This window comes from Vulpes vulpes, chromosome 14 (assembly GCF_048418805.1).
Source record: "Vulpes vulpes isolate BD-2025 chromosome 14, VulVul3, whole genome shotgun sequence".
NCBI lineage: Eukaryota > Metazoa > Chordata > Mammalia > Carnivora > Canidae > Vulpes > Vulpes vulpes.
The window spans coordinates 83864186-83891506 of NC_132793.1; the positions used below are offsets into that span (position 1 = coordinate 83864186).

Below are 27321 nucleotides of genomic sequence, written 5' to 3' on the forward strand. Positions count from 1 at the left end.
AGGGCTGCCCTGGGTGGATGTCTTTACGCAGGAGCCCGGCAGCCCAGGAGGCAAGGTCTGCATGGCCAGAGTCCGCAAGCCCAGCTGGCAAAGGGAGGGACAACCAGGGTGGCAATGGCCGGCAAGGCTATCAAAGGCACAGGGTAGACACCCAGGAGAGCCCTTCTTTCGGGAAGTATTGGCCAGGGGCGGGTCAGATAGTGCCCTTGGCGTTATCGCCAGGTGCTCCCTTAGGACTGATAGTTGCAGCCCACGGGGGAAGGTGGTTGGGCTGCAAAAAGCCTACGAAGCTCTGATCTGTTGGTTTTCGCAAGAGCGTCCAAGTGTAGGGAGGCCACCAGCTGTCTGCACGCACCTTTCCTCCAGACACCCTGGGCCCTGCCATCCCCATTCTTCCCAGTGGCCAGCAGAGCTTCTACACTTCTGCCCTGAATGAATACCATGAGCTCTCCTGCACCCCCTTGCATGTGCAGTGTGCCGGAGTCTGTATTTGTGTGTATGTTTGCATGCCTGTGCATGCATGTATGAGTGGGTGAGCGTGTGTGAGTGTATATGTGTTTCTGTATGTTTGTGTATGTGTTTGTGTGTGCGTGCGATTTGCGTGTCTCTGTTCTTGTCTGTCCTCAGATGAATTAAAGCTCTGTCAAATATACCAAACCCACCTGGTGCCATTCCTGTCGTCCCCCAACCCTGTTCAGCTCTCAGTTGAGAACTGAGGAGAGGCCTCAGGCAAAGATTGCAGCTTGTGTGAATGGCAATCCACCTGTAAACCAGCGGTGCCTGGCCCGAAAAGGAAGCACTGCATACAACACCAGAGGCTCTGCCTCAATCTTTGGCCTCGCCAAATTGCTCTGGCACATCCGCTCTCAAGGCCTTAAAAACGCTGCCTAACGAAACTCTTACCACTTGGGTGCTGGCTGTCTGAGACGCCGCCAAATCCCAGCCATGTCACAGAAGACCACCAAGTCGAGGACACCCACCCAAGGAGATAACACATTTTCTTGGCCCTCAGCGCTTCACCAGGCTCTCTGTTACCAAGGCCCTTGGGTGGAGATGGTGGTGTTGGTGGTGGTGGTGGTGGCTGCAAGCGTGTGGCATGACAAAGGTGAAGCTGTCCCTCACTCCTTCCTTCCCTGGGGGAGACAACCTGCTGGACCTCAGTTTCGATGAGAATGATGGTAGGGAGTGCTCACTCATTTTGTTCAGCTTTTCCAAGGAATGCAGATTGAGGGAGTCATCATCGATCCAAGCACTTTCTCCGCCTCCTAGTAAATTGATCTACACAGGCTGAACAGCTCATAGGGTCTCCCCGTGGCCTCAGCATCCTCCAGTACCCTGGAGACCATCCAGAGTTTGATCCTAAGCAAGAGGCATGGGCAATACTCTTGGGGAGCCATCGCCTCTTGCCATGAGCACAAGAAAACTGGCAATTCTGCTCGCTGGCCCAGGCCCTTCTATTCCTATCGGCTCACTTTGAGACAACGAAAGGCTTACCTCCTTGTGAACCATGTGCAGGTTCCCCGTCCTGGGCCACTCTTCTTCCAGAAGGCCTGTCGTCATCACTCCACACCTCCACAAGAAAAAAGGTCATCTTCTCCATGTAGAGGGCAAGCCTGGCTAGGCCTCCGCACCTGAGGAAGTGTGGAGAAATCAGGCAAATGGGCCACAAACCCACCCAGGTACTCAGATGGCCTGAGTGTTCTGAACAGTTCCATGGGAAAGCTTTGCATCTGCCTGTGCTAACCCTCTGTCCCACAGTGCTAGCTTCTCGTTGGTGAGATGGCATGGGCCCACATCATCCCACACATGGCAATGTTCCTCTGTCTCATGTGTGTCTATGAATTTCCTTGTGAGTGGGTGACAATGTGACCGGTAAGCCCACGTGCAATGAGTGGGGCTGTTTGTGTGCCTGTCTGTGGTGCTCTGTGTGGGTGTTTGAGTGTGTGTGCATCAGTGTGACTCGATGGATTTATTAGCAGGTGTGCACATGTGTGCGTGTGCAGGGTAGCCTGGCAGGTTGGCCAGCCATGACTCAGGTGCTCATGTTTGGAGTTCATCTCCGCAAAGCACGTGGCACATCTGGGAACCATGGCCTCTGACCCTGGCACGCAGTGGCACGAGATGACACGATTGACCTTGGGGGAAGCCACCAAGGCATTAGACACTATGTGTCCAAAGCCCTCTGGCAACGCACAGCACAACGACTCCCCTCAGAAAACCCACATTCGACCTTCAAAGCGATGTCGATGTGGCCTAGGTCATTCCGTTAGCTGAGCCAGGTCCAGGGCACAGCACGAAACTTCAGTGACCAAAGGGAAAGGCAACGAGCCCTCATGCAGGCTGGCATGCCTTGGGTACTGGCTGTACACCACAGACCTCCACAAAGCCCTATTGAGACGAGGTGGCCACACAAAGGTCGGCCAGGCAAACCGTCCCGCAGACAGGACAATAAGGCTCTTGGTGTTCGGGCAGAACAGCCCTAGGCAAGTGGTGCTCATGCTACACTGAGAGCCAAAGAACAGCGGACTGAACCGAGGATGCACTACTGCCAAGGGAACTGGCATATCCACAGCCTTTGTGCTTCATTGGCTCGGCCTCCAGGAACACGTGCCTTCAATGGGGCTGCTGCATCCAGATCCATGTCACTGAGTCCTCATCACTGCAGGGAAAGTCACCACTTACCTCGAATGGGACTCTCACATTGGGGCTGGGATAGTCAGCAAGAACAGCAACACTTGGCATGCTCTTCACAGATATCTACAATGTGGGACTCAAGGTAGGGCCCGAACATTGGCAAAGACAGGCTCAACAGAGTGGCTCTGGTGCAGGGGAACAGTCCCTCAAGCCTGAAGCACACTCAAAGGAGGACTGGTGCCCTTCCTATGGAGGAGGGCGTGGGCCAATTTCCACGGCCAGGACATGGGGATTCCTTGACTACTATTGGGTCCCTGTGGCCTGTCCTGCATGGTCTGCAGCATAGCCCAGAGAAGTCTTGTGCCCACAGAGCAGAAAGGAGCCATCCCGGATGCTGAATCATGTGCTGCCCTGGGTGGACTCCTTTATGCAGGAGCCCCTCAACACAGGAGGTAAGGTTTGCACAGCCAGGGTCTGCAAAGTCAGCCAGCGAAGCCAGCAGTGGCCAGGGTGGTAATGGCTATAATACCACTCACAGGCAGAGTAGACACCCAGGAGAACCCTTCTTCAGGAAAGTAGTGGCCAGGAGCTCGTTGGATAGAGCCGCAGCCCCTTGCCCAGAAGCCTCTTCAGGCCGTAACTCGCAGCCCATGAGGAAAGGTGGTGGGGCCACTCACAGCCCACCAAGCACTGACCCACTGGTTTTGAAACACCATCCCTGTGTAGGGAGGTCGCCAGCTTCCCGCACCCACCTGTCCACTAGACTCCCTGTGCCCTGCCATTCCCATTCTTCCCAGTGGCCAGTAGAGTGGCTACAATCCTTCCCTGAACGTACACCACGAGATTTCCTGGACCTCCTTGCATGTGTGGCATTTGCGTCTGTGTGTGTGTGCACGTGTTTTTTGTTTTCGTGTGTGCGTGCGAGTCTGTGTGTCTGTCCTTGTCTGGCCTGAGATGAATTCAGGTGCTGTCAAATGCACCGGCCCTACCAGGTTCCTTTCCTGTCTTCCCCCAACCCTGTTCAGCTTTCATTCAGAATTTGGGACAGAAGCCTCGGGCAAAGATTGCAGCTTGCCTGACGGGAGTCCATCTGTAACCCCAGGATGCCTGGCACTGAAAGGGGGGCACCGCACACAATGCCAGAATCTCTGGCTCAGTCATTGGCCTGGCCAACGTGCTTTGGCACAGACGCTCTCGAGGACCTCCCAACGCTGCATATGCAACTCCTAACACTTTACTGTTGTCTTTGCACTGGCTGTCAGAGATACCGCCAAAGCTCAGCCACGCCACAGAGGCCCACCAAGTTGAGGACACCCACCCTAGGAGAGCACATGTTTTCTGGGTCCTCAGCCCTCCACCATGCTCTCTGATCTCAAGGCCCTTGGGTGGAGATGGTGTTGTTGTTGGTGGTGGTTGTGAGTGTGTGGCATGACGAAGGTGAAGCTGTCCCTCACTCCTCCTTCCCTGGGAGAGACAACATGCTGGACCTCAGTTTCAGTGAGAACGACGGTAGGGATTTCTCACTCATTTTGTTCAGCTTTTCCAAGGAATGCAGATTGAGGGAGTCATCATCGATCCAAGCACTTTCTCGGCCTCCTGGTAAGTTGAACTACGCAGGCTGAACAGCTCATAGGGTCTCCCCATGGCCTCAGCACCCTCCAGTACCCTGGAGACCATCTAGAGCTATGCCCCTGAGCAAGAGCCTGACCAATCCTCTTGGGGAGCCATCACCTCTCGTCATGAGCACAAGCCAACTGGCAGGTCTGTAGGCTGGCCCAGGACCTTCTAGTCTCATCAGCTCACTTTGAGACAATGAAAATCTTACCTCCTTGTGATCCGTGTGCAGGTTCCCCGTCCTGGGCCACTCTTCTTCCACAGAGCCTGCCATCATTCTCCACACCTCACTAGAAAGGAAGGTCTTCTTTTCCATGTCGAAGGCAAGCCTGGCTAGGCCTCTGCACCTGAGGAATTGAGAAGAATTCAGGGGAATGCGTCACAAATGTACTCAGGTGCTCAGGTGGCCTGAGAATTAGGAATGGTTCCATTGGGAAGCTGTACATCTGCGTGTGCTGTCCCTCTGTCCCACAGGGCTAGCTTCTCATCGGTGAGATGCCACAGGCCCACGTCATCCCACACATGGCGTTATGCCTCTGTGTCATGTGTTTCTTGGGATTTCCTTGTGAGTGCATGACTCTGTGTCTGGTAAAACCACGTGCCATTAGTGGGCCATGTGTACGTCTGTTTATGAGGGGCCCTCTGTGAGTGTGTTTGAGTGTGTGTGCATCAGTGTGACTCTATGGGTTTATTAGCAGGTATGCATGTGTCTGTGTGTGCAGGGAAGGCTGGCAGGCTGGCCGGCTGTGGCTCAGGTGCTCATGTTTGGAGTTCATCTCCGCTAAGCACATGGCCCATCCCGGGATTCGTGGCCTCAGACTCTGGCACACAATGGCACGAGATGACATGATTGATCTCGGGGGAGGCCGCAAAGGCCTGAGACACCACATGTCCAAAGTCCTTTGGCAACGCACAGCAGAACGACTCTCCTCCAAAAACTCACTTTCGACTATCGAAGCAACATCAATGAGGACTAGGTCATCTCGTTAGCTGTTTTAGTTCTGGCCCGCAGCATGAAACCTCAGTGATCATGGGGTGAGGCAATGAGCATTTGTGCAGGTCGGCAGGCCTCAGGTACTGGCTTCATGCCTCAGGAATCCATAAAGCCCTACTGAGGCGAGTGGGCCACCCAAAGGTTGGCCACGTGACCCGTCCCGCTCACAGAACAATTTGGCTCTTGGTGTGTGGGCACAACAGCCCTAGGACACTGAGAGCCAATGAACAGTCGAGGGAACCATGGGAGGGCTACCACCAAGAGAACTGGCATGTCCATGACCATTGTGCATTATGTTCTCGGCCTCCAGGAACTCGTGCCATCAGTCAGGCTGCCGTGTTCAGGTCCATGTCCTGGAGTCCTCATTGCTGCAGGGAAAGTCACCACTGCCCTCGAAAGGGACTCCCGTGTTGGGGGCTGGGAACCTCAGAGAGATGAGCAATACATGGCGTGCTCTCCATAGGCGTCCATATTGTGGAACTCAAGGTAGGTCCCATCAATTGGCAGACACAGGTCCAACACAGTGGTTCTGGTGCAGGGTCATGGCCACAGTATCGCAGGTGAGAATCACACACAAAGGTGGACTGGTGCCCTTCCCACAAAGTGGAATACGTGGGCCAAGCTCCATTGCCATGAAACAGGGCTGCACCTGACTGCTATCAGGTCCCTGTGGACTGTCTTGCATGGACTACAGGCTAGCCCAGAGAAGTCTTGTGCCCACAGAGCATGAAGGAGCCACCCCAGACACTGAATCAAGGGCTTCCCTGGGTGGACGCCTTTACACAGGACCCCTTCAGTCCAGGAAGCAAGGTCCGCATGGTCAGGGACTGCAAGGTCAGCCGGCAAAGCGAGGGCTGGCCAGGGTGGCAAAATGTGGAATACCTCTCACAGGCACAGGTAGACGCCCAGGAGAGCCCTTCTTCGGGAAATCAGTGGCCAGGGGCCCATCTGACAGAGCCCTCATCACCATCGCCAGGCAGCCTCTTAATGCCGTAAGTCACAGCCCATGTGGAAAGGTGGTGGGGCTGCACACAGCCCATCTAGCACTGACCCATTGGTTTTCGCAACACCATCCGAATTTAGGGAGGCCGCCGCTTCCCGCACCTACCCATCCTGTGGAATCCCTGGGCTCTGCCATTCCCATTCATCCCACTGACAGCAGAGCATTGACACTCCTGCCCTGAATGTACACCATGAGCTCTTGTACCTCCTTGCAGGTGTCATGTGCGTGTGTGTGTTTAAATGCCCGTGTAATCACATAGTGTATGTGAACATGCCTGTGTAAACACATAGTGTATGTGGGTGTGGGTGTATGTTCGTGTGTGCGTGGGAGTTTGTATGTGTCTGTCCTTGTCTGGCCTGAGATGAATTCAGGTGCTGTCAAATGAACCGGCCCTAACTGATGCCTTTCCTGTCCTCCCCCACCCCCATTCAGCTCTCAGCTGAGAACTTGGGACAGATGCCTCGGGCAAAGATTGCTGCTTCCCTGGATGGGAGTCCACCTGTAAATCCATGGCGCTTGACCCTGAAAGGGGTCACTGCACACACCACCAGGAGTTCTGGCTAAATCATCAGCCTGGCTGACTTGCTCCAGCAAAGATGCTCTTGAGGACCTCCCAACCCTGCCTAACACAACTCCTACCGCTTGGCTGCTGGCTGTCTGAAACCCGACAAAGCCCAGCCATGCCATGGAGCACCACCTAGTCGAGGACTTCCACCCTAGGAGAGCACATGTCTTCTGGGCCCTCAGTCCTCCGCCAGGCTCTCTGATCTCAAGGCCCATGGTTGGAGATGGTGTTGGTGGTTGCAACTGGACCAAGGTGAAGCTGTCCCTCACTCCTACCTTCCCTGGGGGAGACAAGGTGCTGGACCTCAGTTTTGATGAGAACGACGGTAGGGAGTTCTCACTCATTTTGTTCAGCTTTTCCAAGGAATGCAGATTGAGGGAGTCATCATCGATCCAATCATTTTCTCGGCCTCCTGGTAAATTGAACTACGCAGGCTGAACAGCTCATAGGGTCTCCCTGTAGCCTCAGCACCCTCCAGCACACTGGAGACTATCCAGAGCTGTGTCCCTGAGCAAGAGGCTTGGGCAATCCTTTTGGGGAGCAATCGCCCCTCGCCAAAAGTCACAAGCCACTTGGTAGGCCTGCAGACCCACCCAGAGTTTCTAGGTCCATTGGCTTGCTTTGAGGGAATGAAAGGCTTACCCGCATAGCAATCCATGTGCAGGCTTCCTGACCTGGGTCACTCTTCTTCCACAGTTCCTTCCTTTCCATCATTCCTCCACACCTCCACGGAAAGGAAGGTTGTCTTCACCATGTCGATAGCAAACCTGGCTAGGCCTCGGCACCTGAGGAAGTGTGGAGACATCAGGTGAATGTGTCACAATGTACCCAGTCGCTCAGATGGCCTGAGCATTCCTAACGGTTCTGTGGGGAAGCTTTGCATCTACCTATGCTGTCCCTCTGTCCCACAGGACTAGCTGTTCATTAGTGAGATGGCACGGGCCCACATCATCCCATACAAGGGGATGTGCCTCTGTCTCACATGTGTCTCGGAATTTCTATGTGAGTGTATGAAATTGCATCTGGTTGGGATTCCTGGGTGGCTGAGAGGTTTAGTACGTGCCTTTGGCCAAGGGAGTGATCCTGGAGTCCCTGGATCGAGTCCCACATCAGGCTCCCTGCATGGAGCCTACTTCTCCTTCTGCCTGTGTGTCTCTGCTTGCTCTCTGTCTCTACCTCTCTCATGAATAAATAAATAAAATCTTAAAAAAAAGAAATGGTGTCTGGTAAGGCCATGTACCATGAATGGGGGCTTGCGTGTGTCTGTGTAAGAGGGGCCCTCTGTGGGTGTGTTTTAAGTGTGTGTCGTCAGTGTGACTCTGTGTTTATTAGCAGATGTGCATGTGTGTGCGTGTGCAGGGTAGGCTTTCAGGCTGCTTGGCCATGGCAGAGGTGCTTACATGTGGAGGTCATCTCCACAAAGTGCTAGACCCTTACGTGGATCCCTGGCCTCATGTCCTGCCACGCAGCATCACGAGATGACGTTTTTAACATAGCGGGTGGCTGCAAATATCCAGAAAATCCATGTGTCCAAATCCCTTTCCTAACACACAGCACACTGGTTCTCCTAAATACATCTGCCTATTACTGTGCGATGCTGATGTGCACTGGGATATCCTGTTTTTCCGGGCACACTTATATCACTTGAAATCTGAGTGACCATGGGGCAAAGCAATGTGCCCCTTGCAGTTCAGTTGCCCTACGTTTCTTGCTGCAGGCCTGAAGCCTCCTGTAGGCCCTCTTGTGGCAAGTTGGCCATGGTAAGGCAAATCAGGAGCCCAGTCTCCCTGTCTTGGCTATGGCCCTAGGGAGGCAGGCAAAACAGACCCTGCAGGTGGTGGTCTTTACCACTGATAGCACTTAGAACAGCTGAGTGAACTGAAACACCTATAATTAATTAAATGACAATAAAAATAAAGATTGTTACACCACAATAATATAATATCTTAAATATGAAATTTCTCAATATCTTTGCATAATGCAATAGTAAATTTGATATGCAATATTACTAATGGAAAATAATTAAAGTGGAAAAATTATCAATCTCTAGTTATTCCTGATGTAACTTTAAAATGCCTGTGTTACAGAAACAACCATCTTTTTTTTTTTTTAATGTTACGCTATACTATCTTGATTCATGACATCACCACCCTCTTTCAAATTGCAAGTGCTATGGACTTAGCTAGTTAGGTCCATGAATTAGAGAATGCTCTTGACATATCCTAAGAACATCAGTCTTCTCTCCCCAGGTTACACACAGTCTAGTGAACAATATTCCTAGGAAATATATTATCAAAATTTGACAAGTTTTATGCTATATTTTAAACTCTCTGTTGAAATATAATATAGATACATGAAAATGTATGTTAATATTATAGACATCATGAATTTGCATCTTAAAAACCACAATTTTTCAATAAACAGATCTGGAAACAAACACTACTAACATTATAAAAACCACCCAGCTATCTTTCCACATGACTATCTTGAAGAGTTATGATTATCTTCTTTCAGCTATTTGTTAATTCCTTCACCAACACACTATAGTGTTTCCAACAGTTTTCTAGTAATCTTTAAAATACCAGTGTGAGTTCTCTGACTTTACAACTTTTTCATTATCTCTTTTGCTATTCTAGTTCTTTTACCTTTTTTTAAGATTTAAATTGTTCAAGAGAGAGACAGAGAGAGAGAGAGAGGAAGAGACACAGGCAGAGGGAGAAGCAGGCTCCATGCAGGGAGCCCAACATGAGACTAAATACCAGGTCCCCAGAATCACACTCTAGGCCAAAGGTGGCACTAAAACGCTGAGCTACCCGGGCTGCCCACGTTCCCTTACCTTGAATATGAATTTTAGAATTACCTTGTTGATATCTACAAAAAGCTTACAATGGTTTGAATTTAGATTGCATTTAATCTACATTAGAGATTGGGATAATTGACCTCACAATATTGAGACTTATGATCCATGAACAGAATATATCTCTACATTTACTTATGTTGTATTTCATAGTTTTAATCAGTGTTTTTGCAGTTTTTGTCAGAGATATTGCACATATTTTATTGTATTTTATTACAGAAGTAGCTCATTTTAAGTGATATTATAAGTGGGATTTATTTCACATTCTAATTGTTCACTGCCATTATATAGTAACAGAATTTATTGTTTTTATATTGACTTTGTATCCTGCAAACATGCTAAACTCAGTTTTTAATTCTGGGAGTGATATTCTTGATTCTTTGGTATTTTATAACAGAGACAATTCAGTTAACTACAAGTAAACTTTGTTTCTTACTTTCTGGTTTTTATGCCTTTAATTTACTTTTCTTGCCCTCTTGCATGGGTTATGATTGTACAGAAAAATATAAGCAGAAGTGATGGGAGAGGACACTGTTGTCTTGTTCCCAATCTTAGGGAGAAAGCATTTCTATTTAAAACACACTCGGTGGTACATTTTTATTTATTTCTTAATTATTTATTTATTTTAGCATGCCAGTGGAGGGAGGAGAGATGAGGAAGAAGAGAGATCGTACATCAAGTTGACTCTCTTCTGAGCATGGAGCCTGATGTTGGGTTCAATCGCATGAACCAGAGATCAGGACCTGAGCTGAAACCAAGAGCAAGACACTTAATCAACTGAGCCACCATGGTGCCCCTGGGTTGTACAGTTTTAATACCGGCCCTTACAGCATAAATATTTATGTGATATACTTCTATACCTTGATACAGAAATGATGCATGGCAAATATATATTTAAGTATTATATAAATATACAAATGGAAAAATATACATGTGATTATTTGTAGGATCATATTTATTAGATAAAAATATATTCTAGTGTTCCTATCATTTACATTCATCCTCAAATTTTTTTCTTAATATATATATATTATTAATAATAGAAGTTCTGGAATCTACATCAGATTCTAGTAGGGCTTTTTTACTTTCTGATATTACAATTATTAGTATTCAATGCTATTTTACTCATTATTATTTTTAAGCTCATTTGAATGAACTTGCTAGATCCTGGAGAAAAAAATACTCTAATTAAAATACATACATAAATACATAAATATGAAGAGAACACAAAAATAATTACTGATTGAAACAATGTGTGATAGAAACATTGTCAAGAAAAAAATTTAACTCTTCCTAAAATATTAAACACCAGGCCCCAGGCAACATAAAACATTCGATGTGATCATCCTAAGGAAGATAGACTATTTTTCTTATTGAAGGATATTTCAAATTATACAAAATGATTAATAATTTAATATATGAAATTTCATTATTCGTTCACTTGATTATTCCAACCTAATATCTTTCAAGACACAAACACTATATGCAAAGTTCGACTGTTTTAAAAAATAATTTTGGGTTTGATTCTTTATGTTTTAAAATGATGGGCTTAGGGGGTATCTGCGTGGTTTATTCGGCGAAGTTTCCAACTCTTGGTTTTGGCTCAGGTCATGATCTCAGTGTCATGAGATCAAATCATGTGGGGCTCTGTGCTCAGCCTAGAATCTGCTTGAGATTCTCTCCCCCATGGATCCTCCCCCTTCACATGCTCATAAATAAATAAATAAACAAACAAACAAACAAATAAATAAATCTTTAAAAATGAAATAAAATAAAATGAAGGCCTTAGAAACATCTCGTAAAATTAACATATAATTTTTTATACCAAAGAATGAAAAAAAATAAATCAAATTGACATAAAATCATAATGATGCAAACAGTAACATTAATTATCCATAATGATCTTGTATATCTGACCAAAATCATCTGACTATGATAATCTTAATCACGGAGTTAACATTGTAAGCCATAATAATCTTTAAGGAAACTCCCAAGCATAGTTTAATTTCATAAAAGAATATTTCACTGGAATACAAAATTAAAACAAATCAAATATTTTCCAAAGTTCTATATTTGTCAGTTCACACAGAATTCAAATAAAATAAATATAAAATTTGGATATGAGCGTAGAGACACTCACCAAAGATAATGACACAAAATGAAGATATTATCCAATAAGTCATTGAAAAGATGAACTCAGAGAGCTCAGCATGTGGTAAAGAGGACATGATGTGAATTTTAAGGATGCTGGCATAGATACTCACTGCTCTTCTCTGAAGTGGAGAATTTCATTCCATCCTGTCTACCTCAGGAAAACATGACAGAAAGAAAAGAGAAGATATTATCTCTGAAAATTCTCTACCATGAAAAGTAATAACACTAAAATTGTCTCCATTGTCAATTTTTAATATAGATAAGCAATGTTTCCTTCTTTCAGCCAACACTAATGAAATTTTCAGTACCTATATTAGTTCTTTGACCTCTTAATTCAAACTTTCCTTTGTTTCATCATTTATTACTCAAGAACATGTTTCACATATACAAATATCTATCGACAACTCTATGTTCAAAGTGAGCAAAATGAAGCACGGGCATGGTCATACAGCATATCTAAAGTTGCACACTGTCTCATGAGATAGGAAGTTAATGCTTTGCTGCAAAATTAATAAAAGGCATGCCCAAGATATAGTGTTTTGTCATTAAGGTCATGAAATACAGCCAGGCTTTGAGAGTCTTATTTGTCCTAGAAGAGGGGCCATTCGTCTGGACCTCAGATTGACATCTGGAATGAGTCCCTCAGCATCCTCAGACAATTGTGATCATCATTGATCCAGAAAAACATCCTCCCAAACAAATAAGCATTTCCATAGCCAGGCTTATTTTCTTCAGGTTTATCTGCTGCATTATAAAGAATAGTAAATGCACAATGGATATTTTATTAATATCTGAACAACTGAACTCTAATGTACATAGAACAAAATGGATGTGACCTTGTATTTTTCTAATAAAATTACATAAATCCTTTTGGGAAAATTTAAAAAATAGTCAACTAAAATTTCAAGGAGAAATGGAAAGGTATTCATAAATGTCCTAGTAAATAAGGTGTGATTACAGTACAAATATGAGTAAAAATAGCTATTTTGGATATGCCAATAATTTAAAAATAAATGAATAAATATTTTGTTACATTTAATTTTCTTTGAAAGATTATTTTCATATACTATAAAATGGTATAGAAAGGAAATACATCAGTGATTCCCAGGATTATTCAAGTTACTTTCAAAAGAGATTTTTTATTCAATAAAGTAAACAAATAATAAAGACTATTGCTTTAACAAAGTAGGCACACTCATGGGACAAGAAACCTATTATCAAAATAGTCTACCTTGGGCTTCTGAAATAATGAGCCCAGAGAACCTGAAGTTCTGACATCACTGGCCACAACAGAAACAGATTTTTGAAAGCATCAGAATAAGTGCTCATCTCTTCTCCCTAAAGTATGTTAAGTTGTTCCAGTCTTTGACCTGCAGCAAAACATCACAAATAATATGTTAGATCAGAATATACATGAAATTCACTTAATAATAAAGCACAATCATTTGTTCTGTAGTCATTGTCATACTGGAATCCCCATACTTCTAGTCCCTACCATACATGGCATCCAAGTCCAAGCCACAGTTGCTTAGCCATCTTTGCCAGTTCATGTCTTCACTTATTTCCCCTCTGAACTATTAACTCTGCAAATAGTCAGTAATACTCTCTATTATGCAATGTAAATTAGTAGCATGATGATAGGAGCACTGGTTGCTATATGCTGGCAAATTGAATTTAAATAAAATATTAAAAAATTAGCGGCACATTAATTTTCTCTTTGAGAAATTCTAAAATTGTATTCTCTGTCTCTGAGACAGAACATGAAGACTCCTAACTCTGGGAAATGAACTAGGGGTGGGGGAAGAGGAGGAGGGCCGGGGGTGGGGGTGAATGGGGGACGGGCACTGAAGGGGGCACTTGCGGGATGAGCACTGGGTATTTTATTCTGCATGCTGGCAAATTGAACACTAATAAAAATAAATTTATTATTAAAAAAAATAAAATAAAATTGTATTCTACCAAATAAAGACTATAAAAATGCTCTTTGTTCGGTAAAATGAAGGGCACATGACAAGTGTGTTTTAAGACTTATATTCTCAAAGTAAGAGATAAGAACTTCAAAAATCTATTACAAGCAGGGGTACTGGGGTGGCTCAGCAGTCGAGCATCTGCTTCAGGTCGTGAATACAGGGTCCTGGGATTGAGTCCTGCATCAGGCTCCCTGCAAGGAGCCTGCTTCTCCATCTGCCTATGTCTCTCCCTCTCTCTGTGTTTCTCATGAATAAATGAATAAATCTTTAAAAAAATATTTATTACAAACAACATATAAAAATTGATGGAACAATGGTATAACTTTTCTAAAAAACATTAACAATTTCATAAAATAATGGAAATTATAAAACAGAACCAAATTGAAAAGAACATCAGAAGGGCAAGATATAAGAGGACTGAAAACAAGCATGGCCAATCTTTACTCAAAACAGAACGTAATTAATAAACCTAGGAGTTCATAGTTAGGCTAAGCAGAGGTCTTTTAAGCATAAATGCTTGCAAGTAAACTGGGAAATTCAAAGTGTTAGGTACAAGGAGCTGGACTTCAGACATTTCACAATAGGCAAAACTATAAAAACAATGGTTGCAATAGATTATGGAGTAGAATGAGAGGTTGATTACAAAGGAGTAAAACAAAGAAAACTTTTAAGAGTAATAGAACTCCTCCATATCATAATTGTGGTGTTAGATATACTAGTCTATACACTTGTCAAAATCTATATAACTGCACATGACAGAGTGAATTTTACTTTAGATAAAATAAAAATAAATTAAATAAAAGGTTCAAATATAAAAATGAAAACAGGCTGGAAGAGACACATACTCACTGCACACTCTCCTGTATTAAGCCTGTGTATTTGTTAGCAGGCACACACCATTTAACCAAGGAACAAGATATTCATAGATTAAATACTTAATACATGCAAGACTGGTAGAATTCAAAACCACAAAAATTGTGGGCCAACACTAAAATGAGTTAAGTAGAAGTCCACCCTCATTTGCTCAGAATAGAAATAGTGGAATGTTTATCAACAGTGGTTTATTTTGTTTCTCATTTTCTTCAGATATTTTACAATGTACGAATATATAATCCAAGCACATTCACTCAGTAAGACACTTTTCATCCATGAAGTCAGACAAACATTCATAACCCTAAAACATACTGAACCATTTCATTTACACATAGAAAATGGAGATGACAATAACTGAGGGAGCCACGTCAGCTATGAAGCCCACAAAAGAAAGTTTTTAATTATAGTTCTACATGAACATTATAAGAAAACCAGTATAATTTCTGTGGTAAAATTCTACTGATCTGAACAATCTCTAGTATCCTTGAGTATTATGCAGCTCATCTATTCTAGATACCCTTTCTACATCTTAATGTAACAAGACAAGGAGATATATCCAAGGTTTATATCCAAACCAACAATGATTCTATAAAATTTAAAACTGAGAATACAAAAACAAAAATGTCCAATGATAAAAAAATATATATATATACCTCACACTCAACAGATATAAAGAAATAGACTTCAATGTTATATATACTTATTCCATTTACTTAATTATGTCTACAGGAAGAGTTTCCACCACCATTTAATAGAATATTCACTATGCATAGACTTTTCTTTTAATTGCAAGAAATGGGGTCTTAAAAATCCATGTCAACCAGTTATTCAAAATAGTAACATGTATTTACCATATTCTCACCCATAAAAAAATTAAAAAACACATGTATACACAAACCCCTCTACATAAATATTCATAGCAAAGTTTCTCATAATAGACAAAAAGTGAAAACTCAAATATCCATTAAGTGATAAATGGATTAGCAAAACGTGATATATCCATACAGTGGAAAATCACTCATCCATAAAAAGGAAATGGGGTTCCAATAAATGCTACCACAGGCTGGACTGTGAAAACATTTTGATAAGTGATTAAGAGTTAAAAGATTTGTCTGAACCTTCTTTTGAACCATTTACAATAAAACAAGCTATGATTTTCCTTTATCCCCTAAATTAATTTATTCAAAACAAGGATTTTCTAGTACATAGCCACAGTATCATTATCAAATCCAAGCAATTATCACCTGCCATATAAAATACTGTAATCTATTTGACTTTCTTAGAATTTTGCCAGTTTTCCCTCTGCTATCTTATATAGAGATCTTGAATAAATATCGTATTGTTTTCATATCTATTTAGTCTAACATAATCTAGAAGATTTCCACAGTGATATTAATGTTTAGAAACTAAATGACAGTTTGTGGTGATTTTGTTTTGTTTACTTTGTACAACGTCACTCAATTTGGGTCTGATACTTTCTCATGAGTTGATTCACGTTTATTCACTTTTGTCTGAGGTACTAAAGAAATAAGGCTAGGTTCTCCTCAGTGCTTCCTATCAGTGATGCCAGAAGTTCCCATCACTGGTAGTATTATCTTTCATCTCTTACTTAATTCAGGTGGTGTCTGCCTAGTTCTCCACCATCATTTTCTCTTTGCAACTGATAAGTATATCATGGAGGAGATAATCACAATCTATAAAAGTATCCTGTTTCTTTTTTTTTAAGATTTTACTTATTTATTTACAAATGACAGAGAGAGAGAGGGAGAGAGAGAGGCAAAGACATAGGCAGAGGGAGGAGAAACAGGCTCCATGCAGGGAGCCCAATGCAGCATTTGATCCTGAGAGTCTGGGATCACACCATCAGCTGAAGGCAGATGCTCAACCACTGAGCCACCCAGGCATCCCATGTATCCTGCTTCTTCCTCAAATTTTCTCCAAAAAGTTTTAGCATCTTTTAATGTTTTCAGGTTGAAACAATTTATTACAATCATTCCCAAATGTTTATACTTTTATAATTTCTACCTCATTTATTACAGCATTCTATCATGTGGAACTTTAATTTCTACCCTATTATCCATTCATTCACATATTAGTTTAATAACATTACAAACATCTTATCATTAGTAATCAGCTTTTATCATTCCTAAAGAAATTTACCATAGCAAGATATGCCTAAATTTTATCAGTCAAACCTAGAATTGGCTCACTGCTTACAAGCAGTCCTCCTTTGACAGATGCAGCCTTACCCATCTATGAAAGCTTTCTCCTTCTATACTTCTTCAGTATTATTCATGATGTTCCAAAGCCCCAACTTGGAGTATCTTATACAGTCCATTTCCCCTCAAAATACAGAATATAAAAAGGCAAAGTTAGAACAGCTTAGCACATTCCTTACATTATAAGCCAGTCAAATTTCTAAACATAATCTTGCCCCTATTGTGGCATATTCAGGCAGAATTTGTTATAATTCTCTATCATTTTGGCCAACATTTTAGCTAGTAGTTCTGAGTCTATTAATTATACTTGCAAGACACAAAGTGTTATCTATAGAAAAGGGTTAGCATGAATACAGATAATTGGGGGAAAGTAAACTGATTATGAAACACGTTAATAGAATGCAGACAGTTTAGAATCCAGACTACATGGTCATAAAACAGAGAAAGAAAAAAATATTCCAATGGGAGATCATGACATTTAAATTTCTGTCAGTTCAGAATAGCTTCTTCTAAGACCCTCAGTGGCCTTTTCCCTATTATCCACAGTATTTATGCCTGGGTATTGCCTATCATTGTATCTCTTCCAAAGCTGTTTCTTCCATTGAATGACACTCTTTCTCTTGGCCAGTAGTTTGGAATGTGATATGCGTTCTTATGAAATGGTGTCTAAGTAAGACAATATCTCTTAAGCACTGGTACCCCACATTTCCAGAGACTATAAAGCTTCTTTGTAGTTTTCTACAATGGAATTTTTCACAAACCATACCTTGACATTGTTTTCTCATGTTCCTGCCATATCTAAACACTTATTTTAGCCTAAGTTGCACTTGAAAATTCTTATGACTCTGACCTTATTAAAAACACAGGGTAAATTAATATGATCTCAGAAATTTGCATTCTTTCCCAAAACATGATTTTGCTTGATGGACTTAGCAGAATGCAAACATTTTAATTCTTTTTAGTAGGTTCCATGTCCAACAGAGGGCTTGAACTCACAACCCTGAGATCAAGAGTCTCATGCTCCACTGACTGAGCCAGCCAGAGGCCCCAAAGTATAACTATTTTTAATTATTATCTTCCAATGGCTGTTCCACCATAGGGCTGTGTTTTTAAGTTGCAAATAAATTCTACGTTCAAACTTAGCCTAAGACTCAGATTCTCATTTCTAATTTTTTAAAAAGGAATAAATATCCTACTTTGTATGATTATTATTAGCAATGATATAATTCTTGAAATAGAGTTTATCTTGGCATTTCATGCTTATACCAACAATTAAATTACTGCTATGTGTAACTGAAATATGTGTATCTGAAACCACACACACACACATATAAGCAACACACAAATGAACAGCAAATTAATGACCAGAACTCATTATCAATATTTAATATTGTTCCTGTAAAATCAGTTTATTGACCATTCTGCACAGCACATATTTATATCATTTTACATGAATGAAATACAGTATTATTGCCTCAAACATACTTGGTACTCTGTAAGTGGTAGATAAACTTCTGACAAACCTGGATTGGCATATCAATTAATTTGAATATACATTACCATATATAACAATATAATCCAATTGGATAAATGTAACAACATTAATTTACTTAGAATTATGACTTTAGATAAATAAGTTACTTACAATTTTATAAGTACAACTAAGGCTGTAATGATTACCCTTAAGTTTACATACATCTTTGAATACTTCCCATTACATACTTTAGGTACATTTCTAGAAAATAGTTGAAATGTGCTAATTTCCATCTAAGATACTTTCCACTGTCTTCTAGAAAGACTAGAATTTGAAATGCCAAATTCTCCTGCTTGGTTAACAAATGTACATGTTAATCTGATAGGTGAAAAAAAGACAATTGTTGATTTACTACATTATGAGTGTGTCTGTGTATGCACACATATATTTAATTTCCTTATATGTTTGTAACAATTTGTAATTATTTCATATATATTTAATTATTTAATTATAAAGACTGGGACAGATGAGCATGTTATTCTATGCTCTTGACCATTCACAATGCTTTTCCCTTATGAATTGCTCATTTATGTGCTTCCCAAATTTGTACTGAGATGCTTGTCTTTATCTGACTGATTTCAGGGAGGTTTTTATAGAATAGTAACACTAAATTGGTCATATAAATTTTAAGCAAATATGCCTATATATCATATATGATATAGATTTTTAATTTGACTGCAAAGAAATAACTCAGTCTTACGTTACCAGATTTTAGAGATTTTGAGTTTCTTTCCTCTTCATCTTCCATACATATAACATGAGAAAACAATAGTAAATTTGGAAGAAAAGTTAAACTGGATTAAGGATTGTATCCATTGCCAAGGAGTATTGTTGACTCAAGTTTTTATAAATTAGTTTAAATAACAGCCTTGGAATATAGAAATTCTATTTAGATACGTTGAAACAATTAAACCTGTTTAGATGAAATCAAAATAAATTGAAGGCACTGCGTAAGGAGACTGGATACCACGAAGGAAGCTTCCAGACAACATTTCAATGTAAACTATGCTAAAGAAGAAAAGAAAGCAGGCACTTGGATTTTGGTCACTAATTCCTTAATGCCATTAAGGATCTATGTGGGAGAAATATTTTCAATTTTGAAATTTAATTTATTGGTTATAAATGGAAAAGAGATCATATAACTCTAATTCCTCAATCAGTGCTAGTTTTACATTGTTTAGTTGATGATGGAATGTAGCCCTCATGACTCTCTTGTGAGGGGCATATAGCCAATGAGCTAAAATAATTTTAATGAAAATAAAGTGGAGATATAATTTTCAGACATTTTTACCATGTGTCTGAATTAATTAATCATTGTTCAGGGTCTTGTTTACAAATGCTCTAGATCAGGGATTGGTAAACTCAAGCCCACAGTCTACTGTTAGAAACAAAGTTTTGCTGGAATACAGCAACACTTATTCAAACACACATTGTGTTTGGCTGCTTTCATACTACAACAGCAGAGTGGAATAATTGCAACAGCATGAAAAATTAAAACTGTTATTTGGTTCTTTACAGAAAAGATTTGCCAATCCACGGTCTAGTATAATATAGACTGAGGTGATAATTCCAAGTAATTAAACTGTATTAAAATATGGAAGTATAGAAAGACTGGAAAAAATAGAATCCTCATATTCAGTTCAAATTTTATCATGTCAGGCTGCCATACAATGAAAGAAGCTCTATTTTGATTCTATGAGTTCAAGCATAGTAATAGGGCCAAAGGTCCACGAGGCAGGTCCCAGAATGAATGGCCCTCAGTCATATTCTCTTTTTGCTTTCTCCATCTATACATTATCACCACAGAAACCACTGTTACTACTGTCCTCACTCATGGGAAGTAACTTCCTTGGTCCTCTATTTCTATGCTCTTTTGCCTCATATCTAATGGCAGGATGGATACACAGAAAGATAGGCAGATAGGCAGATAGATAGATGATAGACAAAGAGGTAAAATAGATGATAGATTATTGAAAGGTAGAGATACACAGATAGATTATGGAAAATAAATTCGCAGGTAGATAGATAGAGGATAATAGAATTGGGAAGGATTTGAGAATCATTAAAATAAGACCTTACAATATCAATCACAGTGTTTTTCAAAACTGAATATTTGTTTCCACAAAACTGTATTTATCTTACATGTCCACTGGAATGCTATTTGTAAATTTCTTATAAGATCATAGAAGAACAATAGTATGTTTTGTGATAGTCCTCATGTCAAAAGCTGCAACAGATTTCCTTTCCTGCGTGTTTGTCATGAGGGTTGACATGTGGGAGTCACGCCAAAGTGAAAAAAATGCCATTCGTATCAAATTTTATCTTTCCCAAATTCAGAAGTTGTAAAATGCCTATGTTCCACTTTTTTCAATAAAAAGATGATATTTCAAGAGCTAGATCAATTCTGTGTTTAGAGAATGCACACCAAATGTTTGCAACACAGCACAAATCACAAAACATTCCATATTTCTATGCTTTGACAATAATGGCAGTTTATCAATTAATTAATGAAATTATATTTCTATCATCAAATCACTCCAATATTGTTTTGTATATTTTTATTGGAGCTCGATTTGCCAACATAGTATAGCACCCAGTGCTCATCCTGTTGCCCCCCTCAGTACCCGTCACCCAGTCACCCCAACCCCACCCCCACCCAACTCCCTTTCCACTACCCAGTTAGGTGTCTCTCATGTTCTTTACCCTCTCTGATTTTTCCACTCATTTCACTCCAATCTTTTTACCTTGTTTCTTCTCTTTAACACTCCTACAATAATATAATTCTTTCAAATACCCTGATTTTTCTCTATAAATACCATGAAATCAAAACCAGACATTTAAAAATATGAATGATTATTTTATATTACTTTGCATGTTATTAAAAAGCCCAGTTCTCTGTCAAAGGAGCTTATTCTATCAAAATCTTGAAAGAGAAAAAGGAAGGAACACATAAGACAAACTGTTTAATTAAGAGCTCTTCAGAACTGCACTTTGTTAAAATATCAAATCATGCTTTGCTAGCCAAAATTTTTGTTTCTATTATTTTCTACAACTATCAAAAGAAGGAAATGGACACATGTATATCGAGAAAAGGAAATAGTTTTTTTTTTCATTGAAAAAAATATGGAATGTTATCTTTAATATTGTTATTATCTTTAATGTACTAAGAATAAAAAAACAAACCAGAATTATATTCAGTAACAATATACCTCAATAAAGAATGATAAATATAAAAATGCTAAATAAATATATTGTCAGATAAAAGAAAACTGAGCAAAGTTACCACTAGTAGTTCTGGTGCTAAAGAAAGTTCTTTAAGAAGATATATAATGTGCAAAAGCTATATTCACTATAAAAAATAGTGAAAGGGAATAAAGGGGAAAGGAGAAAAAATCAGTGGGAAATATCAGAAAGGGAAACAGAATATGAGAGACTCCTAACTCTGGGATAAGAACTAGGGGTGGTAGAAAGGGAGGTGGGCAGGGGGTGGTGACTGGGTGACGAACACTGAGGGGGGCACTTGATGAGATGAGCACTGGGTGTTATTCTATATGTTGGCAAATTGAACATCAATAAAAAGTAAATTTTAAAAAAGGAAGAAGATAATGATAACAGAAGGAAATATGGATCTTCAGGATAGAAGAGCATTGAAACTAGTTAATATTTAAGTAAATAGGATTTTTTTCTCTTATGTCTTGAAAAATATACCTATTTAGAGCAATTATACTATTGGCTGTAAGGCATATGGCAAATGTATATATATGACAACGCTAGCATAAAAAGGGTCAAGAACTAGAGAATTGGACGTATATGGTTGTAAGATGTTTATATGAAGTGATATATTTAGTCTTAAAATACTGAAAATACGTATAGCTTAATCACTAGAATATCCACTAAAATACACAAAGAGGTGGAGTTATAAAGGTCAAAGAAAATGGAATTCTGAAAAAAATGCAATCAAAGATGGTGGGTAAGAAGGAATAGAATAACAAAAAACAGAAGAGAGACAATAGAGAGCAGAGTTCATACTTAAATGATAAAAATGGTAGACTTAAAACTACCATTTCAAAATCGTATTAAATGTAAACTGGAATAAATAATCCATCTGCTAAATCTTAAAACATATACCTAACATTCTGCGGTCTAAAATAGTGAAACCTAAAAAATAAATTAATTAAATGACAAAACTTATTACATAGAACAATATAGGTTAGAAAAAAAGATGAAACGATACACCATGCAAAATAAAAATATGAAGACTAGAGTAGCTATATTAATTTCAGATAAAGTAAACCTCAAGACTACGTTACCAGAGAGATACATTTATGAGAGTCAAATTATAAAGAATACATTAATAATTACAAATGCTTGTGACTAGTAACAGCTTCAAATTATGTGAAATGACAATAGCCAAACTGTGGAAGGAGCCTCGGTGTCCATCGAAAGATGAATGGATAAAGAAGATGTGGTTTATGTATACAATGGAATATTACTCAGCCATTAGAAATGACAAATACCCACCATTTGCTTCAACGTGGATGGAACTGGAGGGTATTATGCTGAGTGAAGTAAGTCAATCAGAGAAGGACAAACATTATATGTTCTCATTCATTTGGGGAATATAAATAATAGTGAAAGGGAATAGAAGGTAAGGGAGAAGAAATGTGTGGGAAATATCAGAAAGAGAGACAGAACATAAAGACTCCTAACTCTGGGAAACGAACTAGGGGTGGTGGAAGGGGAGTAGGGCGGGGGGTAGGGGTGACTGGGTGACGGGCACCGAGGGGGGCACTTGACGGGATGAGCACTGGGTGTTATTCTGTATGTTGGCAAATTGAACACCAATAAAAAATAAATTTATTATAAAAAAATAAAAATAAACCTATCTGCATACTATAAAAAAGACAAATTATGTGAAATGAAGCCAAGAGAAATAAAAGCTGTTGTAGATAAATACACAATCATAGTTGATGATTTTAAACTCAACTCCTTCAGTAATTTATAAAACAAGACAAAACATCAACGTAGAAGAATGAGAAAATACTGTCAACCTGCTTCTAAAGGACATTTATAAAACACTATAGCCAATGATTTTAGAACAATTGCATCTGTGTTCAAATTTTCCATGAACTTTTCACAAAGAAATCTCAAAAATTTTTAAATCAATTGATAGAGAATATGTTGACCATAATAAAAATTAGAAATACATAAAACATTTTTTTAAAAAACAGTGAAGGACGTATATATTTCTTTAGCTAATGTAATTTCTATAGAAAATGAAACTCTGATTTTCCAGTTTTAAAGTTAAGCAATCCTTACATGAAACAGTAAGTCTGCAAAGAACTAAAAGGCAACTCTTGAATAATGATCCCATCCCATCACAAAAAGATTTGGCAGAATTAAATATTTTTTAGTATCATTTAAGTAAGGCATCTTACCAAAGCTAAGAAAACTCAGGTTATTGCAATATTATTGAAGAAAATACCTTAAATTTGGAGGGAAAAAATGTTAGAGCAAAGGCAAAAATTTTAACTGAGTACCATAATTAAAATCAACTAAGATGGTGACTCAGGAGTCTCCTGAGTTTAACTCCTTCCTCAGACAAATTGAATATATAGTAACACATTGAGAAATTTCCTCTGAAAGGGATAAACTAGCTGATGTTCTAATTTGATAGGTACCTAGGAGTTGGCTGCTATCTTATACAGCAACCAAGAAAGTAGGTGGACATTTCTTACATCTTCTCCTTTAGCTTACTCCAATAATAAAACCAAGTTACCATTATTTCCCTGGAAGAAATTTCTATATACATCCAGTGCCCCACTTTTTGCAGCATTCACCTAGGGTCAGGCCCTACTATCACCTGACTTTACAAGCCAAGAGGGCTTGCATTTACAAGTTCCACAGGATTGTAGCAAACTAAGTAGTTCTTAATGGGTTCAGCAGCGCACTCCCATGGCTATACACCCAGGCCCACAGGAGAAGGAGCAGGCAAAAAAAGCCAAATTGGGCAAAGAGTTGGCAGAAACAAATACTTTTATTTATGAACACACACACACACACATACACACACACACACACACAGGTTCCCTCTGGAAGGGGTTTAACTATAAAGTTTCCCACCTGCTGCCTAAGGGGCAAGCTTCTAATCAGTTTGCATCTAGGGCTAACTGGTCTACCCCTTTGGGACACAGATGGGTGTTGCTATACCCACAAGTGAGAGCTACAAAGTACAAAGGCTTGGACAATCCTGAAGGTTTGAAAGACAACTAGGAACCCAAGCTGAGTTGATCAGTCAGGTTCATTTTCTGTAAGAGACCATTCTTTCTAATTAATAAATCTAATTAGTCTTAACAAATCTTAATAAAATGGAAATAAGTGATATACCTCATATCAAAATAATGGACACAGATATGTTCACTGAGGTAGAGGAGCAATGTATGAATAAAGTAAGAATTTCAATAGAGATAGTAAATTCTTTTAAAGATTTTAAGTAATCTCTCACCCAAAATGAGGTTCAAACCTACAACCTTGAGATCAAGAGTGACATATTCTCCAGACTGAGCCAGCCAGGCAGGCACCCCTGAAGTTTTGTTGTTGTTGCTGAAGTACCAAGAAAATGAATGGATAAAGAAGATGGTATGTTTATGTGTGTTGTGTGTCTATACACACACACAACACACACACACACACACCAGAATATTACTCAGTTATAAAAAAATTTTGTCATTTGCAACAACACTGATGTACCTACATAGTATTATGGTAAGTAAAATAAATCACAGGAAAAGAAATACCATATGATTTCCCTTATATGTGTGATCTAAAACCCAAGAGAAATGAACTCACATGAACAGAAATAGTCTTATAAATATATAAAAATAAACTGATGATTGTCAGAGGGGAGTGTGGGGGAGAGCAAAGTAGGTAACAGAGATTAAGAGATACAAACTTCCATTTATAAAATAAATCACTAATGAAAGTATAGCATAGGGAATATATAGTTAATAATATTTCAATAATTTTGTGTGGTGACAGATAACTACACTTACTGTGGTGAGCACTAGTCATTCTATTGTACACATAAAATGAATATAATACCGTATGTTAACTAAAGTCAAATAAAAATGTGTAAAAACAGTAGCAAACATAAATCACAGAACTAAAGAATACAACAACTGAACGAAAAATTATGATAGGCGGGTCCAACCAGTGAGAGAAAGGATTAGTAAAATTGAGCAAAGCATAATTTATGAAGGTAGATTAGCTAAAAGAAAAATAAATGAAAAAAAGTGAAGGTAGCTTAAGGGACTTAGAAAACATCAATTTGAGTGATATACACATTACAGAGGTCACAGAAGGAGGAGAAAAAAAGGATTCAAAGACTTATTCAAAGAAATAATGGTTGAAAACTTCCCTAAAATGAGGAAAGAAACAGATATTCATATCTATAAATCCCAGATAATACCGTATAAAAGAAACTCAAAAAGATTCACGTGAAGACAGTGTAATTCCCTTGTCAAAGACTAGGAAAATAATATTAAAAGCAGTAAGAGAAAGCAACTTGTTAGGTACAAGGAAACTCCCAATAAGACTATCAATACATCTTTCACCAGAAATCTTGCTGGCCAGAAGGGAGTATGAGGATATATTCAATCTTCAAAAAAAAAAAAAAAAAAGCCAACTTAGAAAACCTAAAAACACCTAATAAAACCTAAAAAAGATGCAAATGGTGACATCAAAAATATAACATGTTGTGTTACAGCATATTGGTATACATTTGGAGTTATTATCAGCTTAAAATAGAGTGTTACATATAAAAGATATTTTATGTAAGCCTCATGGTAACCACAAATATAAGCCTATACCAGGCAAATGATAAAAACAAAGGCATCAAAGCACACTACTATAAAAAATTATCAAATCACAAAGGAATAGGTTAAGAAAGAAGAAACAAAGATGTTACAAAAACAATTTAGAAAACAATTAAAATAGCAACAATAGCAGCAGTAGTTCCAAATCTATCAATAATTACTTTAAATGTAAATGGATAAAGGTCTCCAATCAAAAGACAATATGGGGATCCCTGGGTGGCCCAGCATTTTGGCGCCTGCCTTTGGCCCAGGGCGCGATCCTGAAGACCCGGGATCGAATCCCACGTCGGGCTCCTGGTGCATGGAGCCTGCTTCTTCCTCTGCCTGTGTCTCTGCCTCTCTCTCTTTCTCTCTGTGTGACTATCATAAATAAATTTTTAAAAATTATTTAAAAAAGACAATATGGACAGATTCTTTTTAATTGAAAATAAAATAAAAAATAAATAAATAAATAAATAAATAAATAAATAAATAAATAAGACCCAACAATATATTGCCTACAAGAGTCTCAAATAAACTTTAAGGACAGACATAGAAAGAAAGTGAATGGATGAGAAAGAGATATTCCTTGCAAGTAGAAACCAAAATAATGCAGGGGTAGCTATCCTTATATCAAAAAAAAAAACCCTTAAGCCAAAGACTGTAAGAAAAGACTTAAAATTCATTATATAATGATAAAGGAATCAATTAAGAGGATATGACAGCTGTTAATACTTATATATTCAACATTAACACCTAAATGTATAAAGCAAATACTGGCAGATCCAAAAGCAGAAATATATGAAAATACGATAATAGTAAGGAATTTCAATAATCCACTTTCAACAATGGATAGATCATCTAGATGGAAAACTAATAAGGAAACAGAAAACTTAAGCTACCTATTAGACCAGATATACTTAACAGATATATACAGAACATTCTATCTAAAAGCAGCAGAATGCAGATTGTTATCAAGTGAACATGGAGCATTCCATAGGACTGAGTCAGACTAAAAAAAAGGTCTTAATAAATTTCAGAGGATTGGTTA

The 27321-nt window shown here is 39.4% G+C and overlaps 1 protein-coding gene, 1 long non-coding RNA gene and 4 other non-coding genes across 8 annotated transcripts in view; all 6 read right to left on the minus strand.

Annotated features, from left to right (window-relative positions):
- The window catches only part of LOC112907092 (uncharacterized), a 133288-nt gene extending 128693 nt beyond the window's left edge, over window positions 1–4595 (minus strand). For all 3 annotated transcript variants that reach the window (XM_072737035.1, XM_072737036.1, XM_072737037.1), the window contains exons 1-2: window positions 4460–4595; window positions 1495–1631 (exon numbers count right to left, since the gene is read on the minus strand). The gene's annotated coding sequence lies outside the window, so the exon portion shown is untranslated. The remainder of the gene's footprint in view (window positions 1–1494; window positions 1632–4459) is intronic.
- On the minus strand, window positions 1153–1247 carry LOC112910173 (small nucleolar RNA SNORD116). The gene has a single exon (XR_003233216.1). It is a non-coding gene; the product is annotated as a small nucleolar RNA SNORD116 (small nucleolar RNA).
- LOC112910165 (small nucleolar RNA SNORD116) lies at window positions 4118–4212 on the minus strand. Its single transcript, XR_003233208.1, has one exon. It is a non-coding gene; the product is annotated as a small nucleolar RNA SNORD116 (small nucleolar RNA).
- Window positions 4596–7109: 2514 nt separating the features above from the next.
- Window positions 7110–7204, minus strand: LOC112910172 (small nucleolar RNA SNORD116). The gene has a single exon (XR_003233215.1). It is a non-coding gene; the product is annotated as a small nucleolar RNA SNORD116 (small nucleolar RNA).
- Window positions 7205–7476: 272 nt separating this feature from the next.
- On the minus strand, window positions 7477–13191 carry LOC112910158 (uncharacterized). Its single transcript, XR_003233206.2, has 3 exons — window positions 13053–13191; window positions 11932–11969; window positions 7477–7595 (listed from the first exon to the last, which is right to left on the minus strand). It is a non-coding gene; the product is annotated as an uncharacterized lncRNA (long non-coding RNA).
- LOC112910169 (small nucleolar RNA SNORD109A) lies at window positions 12433–12499 on the minus strand. The gene has a single exon (XR_003233213.1). It is a non-coding gene; the product is annotated as a small nucleolar RNA SNORD109A (small nucleolar RNA).
- Window positions 13192–27321: the final 14130 nt, after the last annotated feature.